Source organism: Rhinatrema bivittatum, chromosome 7 (genome assembly GCF_901001135.1).
Source record: "Rhinatrema bivittatum chromosome 7, aRhiBiv1.1, whole genome shotgun sequence".
NCBI lineage: Eukaryota > Metazoa > Chordata > Amphibia > Gymnophiona > Rhinatrematidae > Rhinatrema > Rhinatrema bivittatum.
In genome coordinates this window covers 294,678,841-294,685,946 of record NC_042621.1, presented here as the reverse complement: position 1 = coordinate 294,685,946, position 7,106 = coordinate 294,678,841, and the positions used below count along the sequence as shown (strand labels likewise).

General features: G+C 46.8%; 1 long non-coding RNA gene across 1 annotated transcript; it reads left to right on the top strand.

Annotated features, from left to right (window-relative positions):
- Positions 1–1,471: 1,471 nt before the first annotated feature.
- On the top strand, positions 1,472–4,282 carry LOC115095991. The gene is made up of 2 exons (XR_003857933.1): positions 1,472–1,619; positions 1,706–4,282. It is a non-coding gene; the product is annotated as an uncharacterized LOC115095991 (long non-coding RNA).
- Positions 4,283–7,106: the final 2,824 nt, after the last annotated feature.

The window sequence follows — 7,106 nt, the reverse complement described above, 5'->3', positions numbered from 1 at the left end:
CACACATATATATATATCTATATCTATATCCTATATATATATATATATATATATCTATATCCTATATATATATATACTGGATATATATATATATCTTTACTGTTTTATTTTCTTGGGGAAGGGGATTTGCCTATTAAGTTAAAAAATTCCTTTAAATTCTATACAAAACTAATTTTTGGAAGAAAACTTTTATTTATAGCAATTTAAAATCAAATAGGACCCAGTGAGTGGACAGGGGTAGGTGGCAGGGGGACATCGTCCTTACAGAGAGTTAAATGGTAGACTGTGTCCGTCTTATCAATTGCATAAATTACTAACTGAAACATTTGCAATACTTTTCACAAGTTTCCTGCCAAAGGCATGTGCCGCAGTGAAAAAAAGCTTCTCTCGTGAGGTCCCTGCATGGGCTGAGTCAACTCTGCTGGCTTCTGAGATGTTGGCGGCCCTCTTAAGGCTGCCTCTCGGCGACCAGGATTCCCAGTGAGCTGCCCCAAGGGACGCTCTGCTCCGATAAATCTCTGCTCAGGAGGTGCCAGTCTCCCACTGAAGGAAAGCGTTCGGGCTTGGAAAGTAGAAACATCAATAATCTGGTGAAACAAAAGGCTCCCCACTAAAACAAGGCGGATCTAACTGAAAACTCAGGACACCTGTGTGGGAGGGGAGGGAGCGCCACTGTGCATCTGCAGGAGACCTTTTCTGAAATCTTGAAAAATTTCTCAAATCAGCGACGTTACAATGGACAGCAATCATTACTGGACTGATGAGTCAGGATGTGCAGAATACTACAAATTAAAGGGGATAATTTTATAACTGCCTGTCTAAATTAGGCAGCACACATGCGCGTAAGTTAGAGCAGTTCTCAAAGCCGATTTACGCACGCGAATTCACACTGAAAATTATCCCATCAAATCTACCCGCCGACGCCAGCCCCTGCTGTTCTGTGACATTTATCCGCAGACCTCTGAAAAACGATGCTACTTACCTGTGTAAATCCAAACCCCTTCCTAACTCCTCCCCTGACAACGCCTCCGCTCAGACCAGGCAAGCCTAATGAGCGAGCAGGCAGCTTGCGCGTACGTTTATCTGCATATTGGGTGCAGATTTTGTACAAGGTTTTTTTTTTTTTACCCACGGGTACTTGCCGGGTTCTTGTGGCCTGGATTGGCCACGGTGGGAGACAGGATGCTGGGCTTGGTGGACCCTCCGTCTGACCCAGCATGGCAATTTCTTATGTGTTTAAATGCCCCTGAGAATTCCTCCTGTATCTCGCGTGGGGGCCATGTCTGGTACGAGCATTGCAGCTGTCAGATCTGGGTAAGAGCGTGAGAGGCTCTCCCGTAGGTGACACAGCTGTACGGCAGAGTTAGTGCCTCCCGAACAACGCACAAACTTATTACAGGGGCGAGGCTCGCAGTCCTCTCTCTGGCTCCCCACTGCCTGCACGTGTCCCTGGAACATGTTTTGTCTGCCCCTCCCCACGAGGGGCTGACGTCAACGTGAGGCGCCGGCGAGTTCCTAAAGGGAGACGGCCTGCGGCATGACGTCACCGGAGATTTGGACTCGGGTGCGACTGAATTCCTGTCCTGGATATCCGCCTTTACTTTCCTCACCGAGGCCGAGTATGGACGTTTCCTTCTCTCTCTCTCTCGCCCTCCTGCCCAGCAAACTAATCCTCGGGGTTTTTTGTTTGTGTTTTTTTTTGCAGGTTTTCCAGCTCCGGATCACTCGGGTGCTGTCCTGGGTGCAGGCACTCGAGGGGCAAGGGGACGGCTTGCTTGAGGCTGAGGCATCTCTTAGCCCTGAGAATCGCCTGCCTCCACCTGCTCCAGGCTCACGGGTGATCTCCCACTCTGGCCTTCCGGGAAGTGATTTAAAGGTGCAGGGAGGGTACCGGGGAGCAGCCGGCCATCAGTCTGTCTCGCAGCGCCCTGCTATTACAGGCCTGAAAGACGCCTGGCAAGCTATTGTTTTATCGAAAAGAGCCGTCAGGAAAAGGCCAGATGAGTCTTCCTTATCCACGGACGCTATTAAAGAGCGGGCGAGCACTCAACAAACTTTTTCATCTGGCCCTGAAGAAAGAATAAAAACGTTGGAAAGTGAAGCTCTGTCCGCGCAAAATTTGAAAGCAGCAAATATTGCACCAATATGCAAGGACGCGCAGGGAGAGCGTGGAACAGAGATCTCGATGGTTAAAGTTGCGCCTTTTGAATTTCCCGCGCGCTTCACTTATTGGTCCACAGCAATTACCACTGAAGTATACGAAGGAAATTGTAGGTCTTGCTGATGGACACGTTCCTAGGGTCCCTGAAGCTTATTATGCATCAAATATTGCCCCTAGGAATAAAGTCGCTGTTACTATTCCTGACCAGACAGCGGCTTTCAATCGAACTCGTTTCCTTGAGCAGTCCAATGACTTAGTCAATGATCCCGCTGCTCTCCTGATTTCTTGCTCCCCTGTGAGAGATGAGGCATTGATTATTTTTCTCGAATAAGGTTGCTTTCTTTATGGGGCAAAAAATCTGGATATTTCTAGTTGTTTCTAGGCAGACGCAGATTAGACGTTTAAGTCTTTTCTTCAATATAGAAATACTGTTGTGAGTTTAGGTGGGGGAATTTTTTTGTTCGTTGTGCTGCTAAGTGTATATTTAAAACTGATGGCGACGAGTGTATCTTTTCTGAGCCCGAACCGACTGAAGAAGCTGTTGGATGAATTTAGCAGATCTGCGATAATTATTGGTATTTTTCAGATACTTCTTGTGAAATTTCTTTATCAGAGTTTGCTCTAAGTTCTGCGGGCCTCATACTGTGTGCTTGCATAAGGATAGTTTAATGCTTTGTTAAATTCTTTTGTGCAATGTATACGGTAATTCTTTTATTCCCTTTTGGCTGCAAGCTTTACTAGGCTTATTTCTGATTATTTTGAAATTCATAAATAAAAAAAAAAAGCATCCGCAAGTTTCTCATATATTCATTTTCCCCACAAAGAAATCCCGTTCCTTCCCCTCCCCCCTCTGCTGTCTCAGAACGTCCGCGCTGGAATGGTCCGATTGCCATTTGACTGTGGGTAATAAACCTTAGTAGGGCATTTGGTAACGGGCGTGCCAATCAGTCGGGGAACTTGCTGCTTTTTAATAGCAAAGTGTGCTGGGGGTAGTCAAAGACGTGCACCGTGGAAAAGTGAAATGCTGACGGATTTCCAAAGCCACTAAACTATAGCAGATGGTCTCTCTCTTCAGTGAACCTACCTGTTGAATGTCTCAAACCAGGAACATCCCCCCCAAAGCAATCTCAGCTTCCTGGCATGGCCGCCAGCCGCCTCCGCCCTGCCACTCTTAGTCTGAAACGAAAGCAGATGCAGAGTTAGTCAAACTTTTAATCAAAACTTTTTTTTTTGCAGGTGATACAGAGCCCCATAAAAGAACGAAGAAGGAAATTTCAGGTAAGCAGAGAGATTGCTCCTGCTATGCCTCAGAAAGCAGCTGCTGGGTTTGCGGATCAGAAACCAGTGAATTGTTTCCCACAAGCAGAGGCCTGGGAAAAGCTGCCATTAGTCTGTAACTGGTTATTCGTGGCAGGAATGGTTATCATCCATCATAGCGGAGGAGGAGATGTCATGGCCGAGAAGACGGTCATGGACAGATGGACGGCCATTCATAACCTCCAATATCTTTCCCTGACAGCCCGCATTCTCTGCAGTCCTCGAGACATAGAAGCGGACTGGATGAGGGACACAGCGCCTTCCCCTCCTTAAGCTCAGTAAGGGACAGAGAAAGCATCGCGTCAGTGCTCCTGGTGCTAAAAGCAAGAAAATATTTACGTTTGGATCTGCGTTGTTGAGTTCCTATGGATGATAATGTCTAGGAAAGCAGAGGCCTGGAGGTGCTACCAGGGCCGCAGCAAGGAATCTTCAGCCCTGCCTTTCCCCAATTTCAGGTCCCTAGGGCGACCCTCCCCGCCCATCCTGCGATTTGAAAAGTGAACTCAGCGATCGCGATGACCCCCGCCACAGAATAATCCTGTAAAAGCACATCATTGGACAAAGGGAGGAGGATTTTCAACAGGCATGGGATGTGAATAAATACCACTTCCCCTAGGGTAAAAGGGCATTGCGAAAAAAGCTCACCTTAAAAAAAAAAAAAAAAGCCCGAATCAGAGGGTACATGAGCTCATACTCTCCTTTTGAGAATTGGGACTTGCAACTTTGCACCAAAACATGCAGTTTTGAAACTTGCCACTCCCCACCATGCTTTCAAATATTAAACTTATTAATATTTTATTTGGATTGCTATTTATGGATGGTTTCATTGTAAACTGCTTAGAAATTTTGATAAGTGGTCTAGAAATCTTTTAAATAAATAAGTACAGTGCTAGATTTAGAACTTTTGCTGGTGAACGGGTGCCACGTTGTATTCTGTTACCCGGCAAGCAACACATAAGGTCAAAGTAACAACAACAGTGACAGGAAGTAGAAAATAGTGAAATACAACAATCAGCCACAAGGTGGCATCAACCCACAAGTTAACATTTCTAACCGTCTCTGCCTGCCACAGGAGTCCAGTTTTCTACAGCTCACTTCTGTGTGAATATCTGGGTAACACCCCGCCCTGGGGAGACGGTGGGTGCAGCTCCCTTTGGAGAATGAAGATTTCAACTTACCTTGTTACACCTATTAACTTACAGGTTGATTGCACTTGGTGTTTGATTGTTATATTTCACAGTGTTTTCTACTTCCTGCCTCTGTTGTTGCTTTAACCTTCTGTGCTGCTTGCTGGGCAATATACCATAGCACCTATGCATCAGTTTGCAGGGTTTTTTTTACTTCTACATATGAAACCTGGGGGCAGAAGTCTCTGAACCTGCATTGTTTGCCTACATCTGAAGGAGAGAGTTTTTGGAAGAACCGTAATGCAAAGCTTGCAGTGATATTGATTGGCTTAGATTTGCAGGGCCCTCCAATGGATGCTAAAGCAAGCGAGCGTTTCTGCATCATGGCAGATGCCAACAGCATTTCCACTTCCTGAAGGCATGAAGGTTAGTGGTGACTTAAGTAGGAACTGGGAAAATTTCAGGGCAGAATTTGAAGACTATTCTCTAGCCATGAAATACAAAATATAAAAGGGAGCACTGACCAATCCCAAAAGCAGTGGGAATGGCCTTCACCTGAGGAGGATCCCAAAAAAAAATGCAAAAATCTCCCAGCAGATGAAAAAAGAAAACTGGTAATGGTACAAATCCACCGTGGCACAGATATTGTGGCAATGCAGATAAGCAAGAAAAAGGACAACATCCAGCATAATAGAAATCAATGATGCAGAAATCTGAATCATTTTGTGAATGCATCTATCGAAACACAGCTGAAGGTGCAAGGCACAGGGCAGAGGGTCCCTGGATCCCAGCTCGGATCTAAAAAGATATCGGGGGTGGGGGAGGGGGAGAACTGGGGAGGGTTGGGAGAACTGGGGAGGGATGGGGGCGTAGGCAGCCTGAGCCTCTTTAATGGAAAATCAAGACCGGGGCTGGCATAGAGAACCCTACTGGGTTTCTGCTAAGGAGACCATACTATTAGGATAGAAAGAGACAAAACATTCCCAGTGGATTACAGCTCCCCCATGTGGGCTGCTGGGTGAATTGCTTCTTACCACTATGAAACGGGGAGCTAGCTAGAGAGGTGGGGATTTTCTGCTCGACTTCCGAGCAGGCAGGATGTTGCTGTTCCTGCTCCTGTCTTATGTTTTCTTGCTTTTGGGCCTTGGGGATGGAAACGGTAGAAAGGGAACCTTTTTTTTTTTTTTTTTTACCAATTTCAAGGAACATTATTTCCTAGAGGGGTCCATATTCAGCCACTGTGTGGCTTAGCAACTTAGCCAGATAAACTTACGCAGCTAACTTAGCCTATATATTGAGTGATGTGGCCGTGCCACTGAAGATTATCAAACTATGTCTATCCGGCTAACTTTGGGACAGGTCTATGGGACAATTACTTAGGCTCCCGGAATGCCCTAACTTATCTGGCCAAATAATAGGTTATCCGGCTAGATAAGTGCCCAAATATTCATTTAGCTGGATAACTTCTGAGTTATACTTTGGAATATGGACCTCTCTGGTTTATGGCCATTTTTGCTGAAGGATTTTTTTTTGTCCGCTCTTCCTTCCTTTACTTTGGATTTTGAAGGCTGGTTTTATTTTCGCCAGCCAACTCAGTTCTCCATGGCCAGGGGAGTTTAGTTGCCCTCAGCAGCAGAGGAGATTTTCAGAGAGATCCAGTGACCCTTCTGAGGTCGCGCATGGCCTGGGTCTTCATTCATTGCTGGGAGCAGCAGAAGACTGGGAAGAAAGGGGAACTGTGGCACTAATTCAGCATTAACCTCTGCAATCTCATTGGGATATTCTGGGAGGAGTTCGGATAAGAAGTGAGAAGCCTATCCTGGATATCTGAATCAAGGTATAAGATGAGAAGATGGCCAATGTAACCCCCGATGTTTAAAAAGGGCTCCAGGGGTGATCCAGGAAACTACAGACTTCAGTGCCGGGCAAAATCATGGAAACTGCTATAAAGAATAAAATCACAAAGGGGTAGATTTTCAAAGAGTTACACGCGTAACCCTCTAAAACCTACCCCTGCGCGTGCCGAGCCTATTTTGCATAGGCTCGGCAGCGCGCGCAAGCCCCGGGACGGGAGTATGTCCCGGGGCTTTGAAAAAGGGGTGGGGCGGCGATCGGGGGCGGTCCCGAGTCCTCCGGCACAGCGGGGCAGGCGTAACTCCTGCAATAAAGGTAGGGGGGGATTTAGATAGGGCAGGAGGGTGGGTTAGATAGGGGAAGGTGGGGGGAGCGAAAGGAAAGTTCCCTCCGAGGCCGCTCCAATTTCGGCCTCGGAGGGAACGGGGAAAGCCATCGGGTCCCCCCATGGGCTCGGCGAGCGCAAGGTGCACAAGTGTGCACCCCCTTTCACGCGCCGACCCTGGATTTTATAACATGTGCGCGGCAGCGCATGCATGTTAGAAAATTGGGTGTACATTTGTGCGCGCAAGATTAAAAATCTGCCCCAAAGCATTTAATGGGACACAGTCAGCATGGATTTACCCAAGGGGAAGTCTTGCCTCACA